The sequence below is a fragment of the Suncus etruscus genome, chromosome 4 (assembly GCF_024139225.1).
Source record: "Suncus etruscus isolate mSunEtr1 chromosome 4, mSunEtr1.pri.cur, whole genome shotgun sequence".
NCBI classification, from domain to species: Eukaryota; Metazoa; Chordata; class Mammalia; order Eulipotyphla; family Soricidae; genus Suncus; species Suncus etruscus.
Genome location: NC_064851.1, coordinates 1,305,060 through 1,318,023, shown reverse-complemented (window position 1 = coordinate 1,318,023; position 12,964 = coordinate 1,305,060). Strand labels below are relative to the sequence as shown.

The 12,964-nt window shown below is 52.5% G+C and overlaps 1 non-coding gene across 1 annotated transcript; it reads right to left on the bottom strand.

Annotated features, from left to right (window-relative positions):
- Positions 1–2,575: 2,575 nt before the first annotated feature.
- On the bottom strand, positions 2,576–2,682 carry LOC126008439 (U6 spliceosomal RNA). Its single transcript, XR_007495770.1, has one exon. It is a non-coding gene; the product is annotated as a U6 spliceosomal RNA (small nuclear RNA).
- Between the last annotated feature and the right edge of the window lie 10,282 nt (positions 2,683–12,964).

Sequence of the window (12,964 nt, the reverse complement as noted above, 5' to 3'; positions counted from 1 at the left end):
GGGCCACATCTGGCGGTATTCAGGGGTTACTCCTGGCTCTGTGCTCAGAAATCATTCCAGACAGGCTTAGGGACCATATGGGATGCCTTGGGTCGAACCCAGGTCCTTCCTGGGTTGGCTGCATGCAAGGCAAATGCCCTACTGCTGTGCTCTTGCCCCGTCCCTCTTTCTACCTTCTTAACCCCCCTGGACCTTCCCAGTCATCCTGAAGAGGGAGAGGCTTTGCCTTATTCTATATTTTTTGGGGGGTGGGTTTCGGGCCACATGCACCTGGCTGTGCTCTGGCCTCGCTTCTGGTCCAGTGCTCGGGGGTCACTTTTACCTCTGCGCTCAGGGCTCTGCATCCAGGTTCGAGGAATTAAACCAGGGCTCAGCCGCAGGCCAGGCAAGTCCCTCACCCTTTGGACCATCTCTTAAAAATCCTTTTCACTATTTCCTATCAAGTCGGATGCAAAATCAGGGCTCCTTTTTCTGATTATTGTTCGAGTCTCTTTCCTTTTGTTATATTAGTTTCCTCAATTCCATTTTGCTGAGTGCCCTTTTTTAATCATGCATTTGTGCTAAATTTCATCAAATGCTTTCTCTGCATCTCTTGAAGGGACATAATTTTCTCTTTTATTCAGTTGATTTGCGAATTAATTAAATTGAGTATTAAACGTTAAACCAAATGGACACCTCAGAGAACTTCTATTTTTTAAAAAAATAATACATGCGCGGGTTTCCATCCGCTAATCCTGTTTAAAATTCTGCACCCAGATCTCTCAGAGATGGTGGTCTGGTCTGTGATTTCTGTTTCAGTTGATACGCCAGCTGACAATCCTGGTCCCTAATTGGGTTGTTTACTCCATTTATAATTAAATACATTCCTGATAAAGTTGAAATATACTTTTCCAGTGACTCATTTTCTGGGGGGACCATCTGTTCTCTGATTCTTCGGCATTTTTTCTCAGATTTGCTCTCTTTTTTAGTTATTTCGTGGCAAATCCTTTCCTGCCATTTCAGTCTCCCCTTTCTCTTAAAAGTGGTCGTTTGAGGCAACACAAGATGAAGACTTCCATGATCGCGCTTTTGAGTGGCTATTTACCTCCAGTACAGACGCCCCGTTCCACGCAGAGCTCAGCGCCTCAGAACGGCGAAATCCTCGAAGTCTTCCTGTCCCCCTCCTGCTACTGCTGCCATATGCCTCGTGGCGACATATGTTCTAAGCCCTGGCGCTACGTTATGATCGCGGTAAATACTTAATACGCTCTTGAAGAAAATGTCAGCATTTTGTATTCATCGAAGCTGGAACCATTTTTCTTGAAGATCTGCGTTTTCATCCAGTATTATTGCCCTCCCATCTAGCAAAATTTCTTTTCTGTCTTTCTTTTTTTTTTGTTTTCTATTTCGTGTACTGTAGGTTTATGGGCAAATTCTCTTCTCTGCTTTGATTTCTCTAATTGCTTCATTGTTGGGGCTGGAGAGATAGCAAGCGGTAGGGCGTTTGCCTGGCAAGCAACTGACTGACCAGGACCAACGGTGGTTCAAATCCTGGCATCCCATTTGGTCCCCCGAGCCTGCCAGGGGTGTTTTCTGAGCGCAGAGCCAGGCATAAGCCCTGAGCGCTGCTGGGTGTGACCCAGACGGGGAGGAAAAAAAAAGATGGGAGTCTAATTGTTTCATTGTGTGGACTGACGTATGGCAGTTGGACGTGGACATGCCCCTTGGGTACCACTTCCCACTGGAATGACGGTTGAACCTGGACACCCCCTAGGCATGCCCCTGGACATGTGACCTTGATGCCAGGTATAAAAGAAAAAACTTGGACCTTTACAAGGGCCCAGGATAGTGACCAGAGCAGCCTACTGGCCCATGGGGGGCCAGAGATAAAGCACCGAGAGATGCTGCCTGCTTCGTATCTATTCCTTTTTCTTTCTTTCTTGAACTCAGGCCTCCCCTGGCCACCTCTGACCAGTGGATTTTCATCCAGCACAGCAGGCCTCAGACACCAGGAGGAACAAAAATAATATTTGGTTTCTTCTCTCTCTCAATTCTGGGTGGGTGGACGGTCGCTACTAATTAGCATCCCTGAGTGGGCACGAGGCCCCATCCGGCAGACAGTCCCCCCCCCACCCAACGGGCCCCTGGCAGCATCGGGCCCTGGCAGCCTTGGGGATCTGCAGTCTTTGGTTTTTATACTTTTGTTTTGGGGCCACATCCAGCAGTACTCAGGGGTTCCTCCTGGTTCTGTGCTCAGGAGTCACTCCTGGCAGGCTCGGGGGACCTATGGGATTTTAAGGGTCAAACCTGGGTCAGCTGTGTGCAAGGCAAATGCCCTCCCCGCTGTGCTGTCGTTCTGGCCCCTGACCATCCTGTTTCTGTTTTATTTATTTATTTTTTGTTTGTTTGTTTGTTTTGGGCCACACCCATTTGATGCTCAGGGGTTACTCCTGGCTATGCGCTCAGAAATCGCCCCTGGCTTGGGGGGACCATATGGGACGCTGGGGGATCGAACCGAGGTCTGTCCTATGCTAGCGCTTGCAAGGTAGACAACTTACCTGTAGGGCCACCTTCCCGGCCCCTATTTATTTATTTTTTTAATATGGAACACTTCACGAATTTGCATGTCATCCTTGCGCAGGGGCCATGCTAATCTTCTCTGTCTCATTCCAATTTTAGCATATGTGCTGCCGAAGTGAGCACTGTTTCTTTTTCTTTAAACTTTATCAATTTATTGATTGATTGAGTGAGTGAATGAATGATTGGTTGATTGCTTTTTGGGCCACACTCAGTGGTCTCAGGAGTTCGTCCTGTTTCTGCACTCAGACATCGTCCTGGTCATGGGATGCCAGGGAATCGAACCCGGTCCCTCCAGGGTCAGCCACGTGCAAGTCAAATGCCCTACTGCTGTGCTCTCTCTCCAGCCCTATTCTGTCTGCTTTCAAGTGCTGCCTCACTCTGCTCATGGCTTTGTTCCCGAGGGGAGTTTGTCTTTCTTCTCCTCCTGAGGGGGACTGTGCTTTCTGGCCCTGCTTTGAAGACATTTCTTTGGTTTTCGTTTGTTTGGTAGGCTTTGGTTTGGAGGCCACAGCTGTCCTTCTGGCTCAGTGCGCAAGAGTCTTCATGGCAGGGTTCAGAGACTGTACGTGATGCTAAGGATCGAACCTGGGTTGGGCTGTGCAGAGCTGGTGTCTTCCCGATGAACTCTGTCTCCAGCCTCAGGTTTTTCTTCTTATCTTGGTTTTCAGAAATGTGAATGTGTTAGGTGTGATTTTATTCGGATTAATCCTGCGGAGGATTTATTGAGATTTTTTGATAGGGGGTTAAGTCTGTGTCCAATTCTCTGTGCAATCCAGTAACATTTTCATTTTATAACTTTTATAGACATGTATTTGGGTTGGTTTTTGGGCCACACCCGGTGGTGCTCAGGGGTTACTCCCGGCTCTGTGCTCAGGGACCCTATGGGATTCCGGGGATCGAACCTGGGTCTGCCACGTCCAAGGCCAACCTTGCTGTGCTACTTCATTGGTCCCATATTTTCAGCTCTATAATTACCTCTTTGTTTTGCTCTTGGGATGTGCTCGCAGCGCACACTCTCTCCCTCATTAGCAGACTCGCACGAATGAATGGTTAGGGCAGGGGTCTCAAACTCAATTTACCTGGGGGCCGCAGGAGGCAAAGACGGGGTGATCCTTGTCAGTAGTAAGCCTTGAACATTGGGGACTGTGACCCAAACAACCAAAACAAAACAAAACAAGAAAGGATTCCTCTAGGGCAGGACCACAAAATGTTGCACGGAGGGCCGCAAACAGCCCACAGGCCACGAGTTTGAGACCCCTGGTTTAGGGTCACTGAGAGTACAGGGGTTAAGGGGAGCATCTTGCATGAGGCTGATTATGGAGGTTTGGTATCTAGACACCATATGGTCCCCCCCCAAGCACTGCTGGGGTATCTGGTCAGTGTCCAGCCTGGCGGGGTCCAAATGACACTACATTCTAGGGTTGAGGGTTTGCTGGGAGCAGCTTCGATACCCTGTTTCTCTTCTGGGAATCTACTGTAAAGGGAGAGGGAGAGGGAGAAGGAGAGGGTGAGAGAAGAGGGAGGAGAGAGATAGAGAGAGAGAGAGTGAGAGAGAGAGAGAGAGAGAGAGAGAGATGAGAGAGAGAGAGAGAGAGAGAAAGGAGAGAAAGGGAGGGTGCGAAATCTTTGTTTTGGGTGGAACTAAGTTGTAAACAAACAGATACAAAACAAATAGAAACCAGGGATGTGTTGTGTATGTAAACATTTTAATGGATTATGTTATGACCCTACCCTGATGGGTGATTGTGTCCTACCCTAGGGTGTGACCTGGCATTCTGCTCCCACCCTAGGGTAGTACCTGATTCTGCTCCTACCATTGGGTGGTACCTGATCCCACCATTGGGGCATAAAAGCAAGGGTCTTTGGAAGGCGAGAGGCTTGTTTCCTGGGGCTTAGTCTTAGGCCTTTTGGCTTCAGACTCTTCACGGAATAAAGAGCTGTTTTCTTCGGAAACCTGACTGCCTGATGGCTTTCTTCCTGCCGCATTCACCTCAGAACCGTCGACTGAACAGGGTAACAGACGTGTGGTCCGAGCTGGAGGAGAAAGGCCTCCTCCTCCATCCCTCCATCAGTCAACCTCTTCAGGGGCTGACTTGTAACAGGGATGGTCTTTACTTTATTATTTTGGGTGAAATCACGTAAATTGTGAACCAACCCCATCCTACTGTGAGTCATTCTGTTCGGGCCACAAGCCTGGTGGCCTCTATCTTGTGAAGAATTTCCTCCTGAGAACGAGTCACATTTTCAGCCAAGAGCCGACAAAGCTGGGCATGTCCTTCCTGGTCCGGCTCCCTCAGCCTAGACCCCCGAAGTCACAGGAAGGCCCAGCCTGTGAGTGGAGCCCATGACTGTTCTGAGTCTCTGGACTGAGGTTGGGTTCCAGGACCCCCCACCCTGCCCCCAGAGCTATCCTGTGGCCTTGGCAGTGAGGGATAAAGTCTTGGCCTTGTTCTCTTCAGGAGTGGAGAGACTGATGTGGCCTGAGTGTCTCTCACCCTTTCAGGGCCTGTGTCTGCCCCTGGCCACCCCACCCGCGCCCACCAGGATTTGGTGGCCTTGGGAGTGTTTCGTTTCAGCCGAAGCCTCAGGGATCCTTGATAGCTTCTCCTGGCTCTGTGCTGGGGGCAGGAGCAATGCCAGGAGATTCAGGGGATGCCATGATGCCAGATCAGACCCCTTGGCAAGTGTGTGTTGGGCGCCGAATCTCCAGGCCTGGGGTTAAGTTTCTGATGCTTTGGGGTCTCGTCAGACGATGGGATTCCCTGACTCAATGTGGATCTCCTCGGGTCAGTGGATCCCACCTGGTTCCATGGATTTCCAACCAACCCTTGGGTCTTAACGGGCCCTGCAGACATGTGCTGGAGTGACAACATGACCCACACAAGCACATGACGAGAATCCGAGATTCTGGATTCTGCCACCTCACTCAGGGCGGGTCCTGTGTCCATCCATCTACCTGCTCCCGACTCACAGAAGGCCAAGGCTTGATCAGGGTTATATGGGGGTGTCTGGGGGACTGACAGCAGGTGCTGGCAGGGGGGCTGCAGTCCAGTGTGCTCAGCCCCTTGACTAGAACATCTTGTACTTTTGTCTGAAAAAAAGTGTGTTTGGGCATCCCCCCACCCCCCCAGTCTTCCAACACCAAGACCATGAAAGCTCCACAGCTGGCGATCAACCCTGGGGGAGATGAAAGATAATCCAGCTGTTTGAACTAAAGAAGCGATGGTTGGAGAAGGACCCGACCGTGACCCACCCCCCAGCGTGTTTCTAGGGGATCTCATGCACTCCCCCATGCCACCACCTGCCCTGACCTGCAGGGGGTGCTCTGGGACCTCCAGAGGGCTCAGGATCTCCCAGTGGGTGCTGTCCTGGTAGCTGAGAGGGCAGAGTGGGGGGATCGACCAGTGCAAGTGGTGTGTGTAAGTGGGGGTTCAGGTGTGTATTTAACTGTGGTTCAGGGCATGTAGCAGTTTCGTGGGTGACCCTCAGGAGGACTCAGACAGGATGTCGGGGTACGGTGTCCCTTCTCTGGGTTTCCTCACCTGCACTTCTCCCTGCAGTGCTCACTCCTCCCATGATCGAGGACCTGGCGGGGCCTGGCCCCTGGGTGGCGACTGTCTGGAAAGTTCCTGGAGCTCAGAGGTGACTCGCCCTGGACAGGACCCTCCCTGCTGCCTCACTCAGAGTGGGTCCTGTGTCCTTCCATCTGCCTGCCTGTCCATCTGTCTGTTCGCCTGCATGTTCCCTGGTGGTTCTGTGGACAGGCACTGGCTGAGTTCGGCTGCTCCTTCACTCAGCAACAGTGCTCACTGTCCTGCCCATGCATCTGTCTGTCCTTCAGTGTGCACAGGTGTGAGAGTTTGTGTACATGTGTGTGAATATCCCGTGAGCTCTGGGATGCCATCTCTGTCCTTTAGCCTCTGCTGTCACTTTTTTGTTTGCTTGTTTTGGGGATCACACCCGGCAGTGCCCAGGGGTTACTCCTGGCTCTGTGCTCAGAAATCGCTCTTGGCAGGCTTGGGGTCCATATGGGATGCCGGAGATCGAACCCAGGTCTCTCCCAGGTTAGCTGCGTGCTAGGCAAATACCCTGCCACTGTGTTATCACTCTGCCCCTCTGCTGTCGCTTTCTATGTCCTCATCCTGGGTTCGCCTCTAGGGGGTCCTGGGGGATCGCCGCTGTGCCCAGCTCCTGGAAGGAGACTCTCCCCACACCCAAGGACCCTGGGGCTGCACTTTGCATCTGTTTCAGCACCAGGGACAGGGCAGGAGCAGAGTAAGGACCTAGAGTCCTGGACAACCTTGGACCCGTCCCTGCCCTCTGTGGGCCAGAGGAGGGTCTAGAACTGGGCCAGTCACAGGCCAGCAGGGCCCAGCACCCCTCCTTCCCCTGTCTTCCCCTCAGCCCTTCCTACCTCTCCGTTCTCCCTCCTCCTCTCTCCTCCCTGGTGTTCCCGTTTACCCCTTCCCGAGCCCCCATCAGAATAAAAGAGCCCAACCTTGCCTGTGCACCCCTGCACGTCCACCCCCAGCACCGTGTTCTCCAAGGCCTCGCACCATTCTCAGCATATTACTCATGTTTGGAAGGAGCACCTGCCATAGAGCTGGCGGTGGCGGTGGTCGGGGAAGGCTTCCTGGAAGAGAGGGCATCGATGGGGAATTCCACACACCTTTCTTTTCTTTATGACTGAGTTTGTCAGTAATCTTCACGTCAGTTGGATCCACATGTTGTTGGATTGTTCCTGCCTCTTAGGCCCCCGTTACACTTCAGCCCTTCCCTCCTATCTGAGCAGGGTCGGGCCTGCTTAGTTCCTCTCCCCCCCCCCCAGCCCCATCCACACTGAGGTGTTTGAGCTTTTGTCCGATTTCTTGGTAAATCAGCCCAGAGCGGCTCCGCTTTCAAGGGTAGCCCCTCGCCCTGGTGCTTTCCCGGCTGACTGGAGTCACGTGCTGAGAGGAGCCCAATGGAAAGGTCTTAGTGCAGCCACGGAAGGCCCTTCCTGACTGTTCTAGGAAAATTTAGAGTAATAAAATCCAATTAAAAATGTATTCTTGGGGGCCCGGCAAAGTGGCGCTAGAGGTCAGGTGTCTGCCTTGTCAGTGGTAGCCTAGGACGGACCGAGGTTCGATCCCCCGGTGTTCCATATGGTCCCCCAAGCCAGAAGCGATTTCTGAGCACATAGCCAGGAGTAACCCCTGAGCATCACTGGGTGTGGCCCCAAAACCCCCCAAAAATGTATTCTTGGGGCCGGAGAAATAGCATGGAGGTGAAGCGTTTGCCTTTCTTTTCTTTTCTTTTCGTTTCTTTTCTTTTCTTTTCTTTTCTTTTCTTTTCTTTTCTTTTCTTTTTTTTTTTTTTTTGGTTTTTGGGCCACACCCGGCGGTGCTCAGGGGTTCCTCCTGGCTGTCTGCTCAGAAATAGCTCCTGGCAGGCACGGGGGACCATATGGGACACCGGGATTCGAACCAACCACCTTTGGTTCTGGATCGGCTGCTTGCGAGGCAAACGCCGCTGTGCTATTTCTCCGGGCCCAAGCGTTTGCCTTTCATGCAGAAGGTCGTTGGTTCAAATCCCAGCATCTCATATGGTCCCTCGAGCCTGCCAGGAGTGATTTCTGAGCGTGGAGCCAGGAGTATAACCCGTGAGTGCTGCCAGGTGTGACCCAAAAACCAAAAAAAAAAAAAAAAAAAGTATTCTTGGGGAGCCGGAGCGGTGGTGCAAGCTGTAAGGCATCTATCTGCCTTGCCCTCACTAGCCTAGGACAGACCGCAGTTCGATCCCGGGTGTCCCATATGGTCCCCCAAGCCAGGAGTGATTTCTAAGTATATAGCCAGGAGGAACCCCTGAGCATCACCGGGTGTGGAACCCAGCAAAAAAAAAAAAAAAAAAAAAAAAAGTATTCTTGGGGCGGGAGCAATAGCACAGTGATAGGGCATTTGCATTGCACACGGCTGTCTTGGAGGGACCCAGTTCAATTCTCGGCATTTCATATGGTCCCCCCAAGCCTGCCAGGGGCAATTTCTGAGCGCAGAGCCAGGAGTAAGCCCTGAGCACTGCTGCGTATGACCCAAAGACTAAAAAGAAAAAAATGCATTCTTGAGGCCGAGAGAGAGCACAGCAGGGAGGGCATTTCTCTTGAATGTGGCCAGCCCGGGTTCGATCCCCGGCATCCCATATGGTTCCCTGGGCTTGCCAGGAGTGATTCCTGAGTGCAGAGCCAGGAGTAATCCCTGAATAGCACTGGGTGTGGCCCCAAAACCAAAGATAAAAACCAGCCGGCGAGGTGGCACTAGAGGTAAGGTGTCTGCCTTGCAAGCGCTATCCAAGGAAGGACCGTGGTTCGATCCCCGGCGTCCCATATGGTCCCCTCAAGCCAGGGGCAATTTCTGAGCGCTTAGCCAGGAGTAACCCCTGAGCATCAAACTGGTGTGGCCCAAAAAACAAAGACAAAAAAAAATAAATAAAATAAAAACCAAAAATGGGAGCCAGAAGTGATAGGAAGGACAGTGGTAAAGGCTAGAGCATAAATTCAGGTCAAATTCGTATTTTTAAAGGCTAAGTCAGAATATAAAGCACTTCAGAATTGGTTCTAACGCACACAGATTACACTTTATTTTTAGGAAGAAAAAAACACTTTAATGTCAGCTTTCGAAGAAAGCTCCTTGGGGCACCCCGGTATCTAAAGTCTGTTTTGGGCCAATTAAGGCTTCGACCACTTCAGCATCTAAATTCACTCTTGTGTCTGTCTGTATATATAATTTAAACTCCGAAATAATATCATTTACACCCCGGCGTATAGTATGCATAATTGATATCCCAACACGTTCAATTATATATACCGCGGGAACATATGTATTTTAAACACATAAATATACAGAGTCTGAAGGAAATGCCTAGAATTGGGTGCCCGAGAGTGTCATGAGCCTGAGGAATGTTCTCTGGGCATATCTGTGGATGGTCCTTCTCCAGAATCCCACAAGGGCTCGAGAGGGGGCAGGCAGGGCAAGAACAGGGGGCGCCTCGCAGACTGTCTCGCCATACAGCACCCTGACTTGCTCCCTGCAATTGCCCCCTGCCCCCAACTTTGCCTCAAGACTCTGTTTGTGAAACTCAGCAGCTGAATGCCAGGAGGACCCTAAATCTGGTCAGTGACACCCCCACGGGACCAGACTTTGGTGCTGAGGGCCCGGTTCCCGCGTGAGCACTGCCAGCTCTGCTCGTAGGGTCTTCTCCCATGAGACCCCCTTTGAGACTCAGGGTGCACTGTGGAGACGCCCCCTCTCCAGGCCCTTAGCACCTTCAGAGTCCCTGATTCTGAGATGCAGCCGCCCAGTTTCGCTCCTAAGTCAATGGTGGGGCCTATCTGGATGGCCCAGGGGCCATGTGGGGCTTCGTGGCTTCCTGTGCCCAGTGATGGGGGTGTCTGGTGGTCTTAGCACCACCCCAGCCACTGGTGTGTTCTAATGAAACAGCGTCAGGCAAGGCCATGCCTGGGCAGGGTCACACCCGGGCATGGCAGGGCCACCGCTTCGCTCGAGTCCCGGTTGCAGCCTCAGCTCAGGGCTGGGGCTTCACTGTTGAGCTCATTCTTGGAGCAAAGCAGTTTTGTGAGTGTGTGAATATGTGTGCGTGTGTGTGCATTTGAGTGTATGACTGTGTGTGACGTGTGTGTGTTGTATGTGTGTGAGTGTGTGACTGTGTGTGTGTGTCTAGGAGTGTCTGTGTGTGCCTGTATGTATACGTGTGAGTGAGGCACCCCGAGCTATACAGGGCAGACCCCAGCCGTACCCCTGTGCCCTGTGCGGTCTCTGTCCCTCACCCTGGCACAGCTGCCTTGTGGGTTCAGCGCAGGTTTTCCTGAGTCTTGGAGGGGGCAGAAGGGTTCGAGAAAATGAAGGCGACTCAGTCCTGTTCTTTGGAGTCTTCAGGGTCACCAGGGACGTGGGGTCGAGCACAAAGAGGGCACTTCCTCCAGCGACAGCCATCATGGCACAGGCCCCAAGGACACGAAGCAGGGCAGGGCGGTCACGCACGTCCATCTCCACGGGGTAGCAGGCACTGTGCAAACCTCAGCTTCCTACCAGGCTGTGCGCCTTCTACAGTGCTCGCTCCTGCCTGTGTTCCGGGCTGTGAACATGATTGCTCAGGGGAATCCTATGGGATGCCGGGGATAGAACCTGAGTTGGCCACATGCAAGGCAAACGCCCTCCCCGCTGTGCTATTGCTCCAGCTCCGGTTTATTCGGTTTTCTGCTCCATCCCCTGAGACTGCGCATTTGAGAGATCCCCCAAGGCATAGAATTTGCTTCTAGGCAGAAGCAAACATCGCATCTCCTCCACCCCAGGAGGAACCGGACACCCCCGGGGCTCCAGGAGTCCTCCTTCTGCCCTTCCCCGTTCTCCCACCCTCCCTCCCATCCAAACACGGCTCTCCCCAACATTTGTGGGGCTCGGGGTAAAGTGCTCAGGCGCAGCCTTCTTTCTAATATACTACCTGTCCAAATATTTACAGATCCTGAATCAGGTTAATGAATTGTTCAGTAAGAAACTTTCCAGCCTCCGGCTCTGACTAACAGTCCCTCCCAGCACCATACTGAAAAAGATGTGTGGAGCGTTGGGGGCTCCTTTCTGATGGGGGGACCCGGCCAGCGGCAAGGAGATGGGATTTGTTGAGGGGGATGGTGCCCAGCTGGGCCGTGAGGGGACGCACCACACGGAAGCGGCGTGTGGCAATTCTGTGAGTCCCTGTGTTGAGTCCCTGGAAGTCCCCCCTCGAGGGCCTTCCCTGCAGCGAAATCGCTCACGACGCCGAGGTGCTGATGAAGACTTCGTGTCACCCACGACTCTGACAGCGATGACAGATGAGGCTTTCTCTGCCTCATGGCCCATCAGAATTGGGTTTTCTGAGTCCTTTCTGGTAGAATGGAGGGAGAATCTTGGTTCTGTGGGGGGCTGTGGGGAGCCTTCCGGGAGGCCATCAATGCGTTTTTTTTTGGCCCACACCTGGCAGTGCTCAGGGGTTACTCCTGGCTCTGTGCTCAGGAATCACTCCCGGTGGGCTCAGAGATCATGTAGGGTTCCAGGGATCAAACCCAGATCACTGCGGTTCTTAACGGGCACTTGGACACAGGTTTATCGGACTCGTTTGGACCGTGGTCCTGTGTGGTGCGGCCTCAGAGGGGTGAGCTTGGGGCACAGCTTCTGCCCAGTCACTCTGGCTTGTCTGTGTTATGGTTACCACGTTGTAGGGGCGACAGCTGAGCTTCCTGCCATGATGGAAAAGGGCCCTTTGTCATCCCCAGAGTTGCCATGTGCCACCCATTGTCTCCATCCGTTCTCCCAACAGCTGAGGGGCTACAGACAAAGAGTCAGGGTGTTGTGGTGTGACTTGGCCCCTTCTTCCCATCCTCTACTAACTCCTGCAGGCAAACAAGTCCCTAGGCTCTGGACTGTCCCTGGGTCCCCCTGGAAGTCTCTGAGCAGATTTTCAGGGTCAAGGGAGTCAGAGGAGGAGCAGATGGGGGAGGTGGGAGACATGTTGGCCACACCCTGCGGAGCTCAGGGCTCCTCCTGGCAGTGTCTGGGAAATTGTACGTGGTGCCAGGGAGGGAAGCAAGCATGCAAGCAAGCTCCTTCCCCATAGTGCCCTCTGTCCAGCCTTGCAGAGCCTTTAGAGCAGGCCTTGTAGGGCAGGCCCGGGGAGACCTGCAGGTGAGGACTACTCCAGTGATGCTTGGCTCCTGGGCCTTCACAAATCTCCAGCCCTTTTTGTTCGTTTTTGGGTCACACTGGGTGGTGCTCAGGGGTTCCTCCTGGCTCTGCACTCAGAAATCACTCCTGGAGGGTCCGGGGAGATAGCACAGCGTTGTTTGCCTTGCAAGCAGCTGACCCAGGACCTAAGGTGGTTGGTTCGAATCCCGGCGTTCCATATGGTCCCCCCGTGCCTGCCAGGAGCTATTTCTGAGCAGATAGCCAGGAGTAACCCCTGAGCACCGCCGGGTGTGGCCCAAGAACCAAAACCAAAACCAAAACCAAAACAAAAAGAAAGAAATCGCTCCTGGAAGGCTCAGGGGACCATAAGGGATATCGAACCTGGGTTGGCTGCAAGGCAAACGCCCTCACCGCTGTGCTCTTGCTCAACCTGGCCCCTCTCCTGCCTTCTTCTTCTTCTTCTTCTTCTTCTTCTTCTTCTTCTTCTTCTTCTTCTTCTTCTTCTTCTTCTTCTTCTTGTTCTTCTCTTCTTCTTCTTCTTCTTCTTCTTCTTCTTCTTCTTCTTCTTCTTTCTTCTTCTTCTCTTCTCTTCTTCTTCTTCTTCTCCTCTTCTTCTCTTCTTCTTCTTTCTTCTTCTTCTTCTTCTTCTTCTTCTTCTTCTTCTCTTCTTCTTCTCTTCTTCTTCTTCTTCTTCT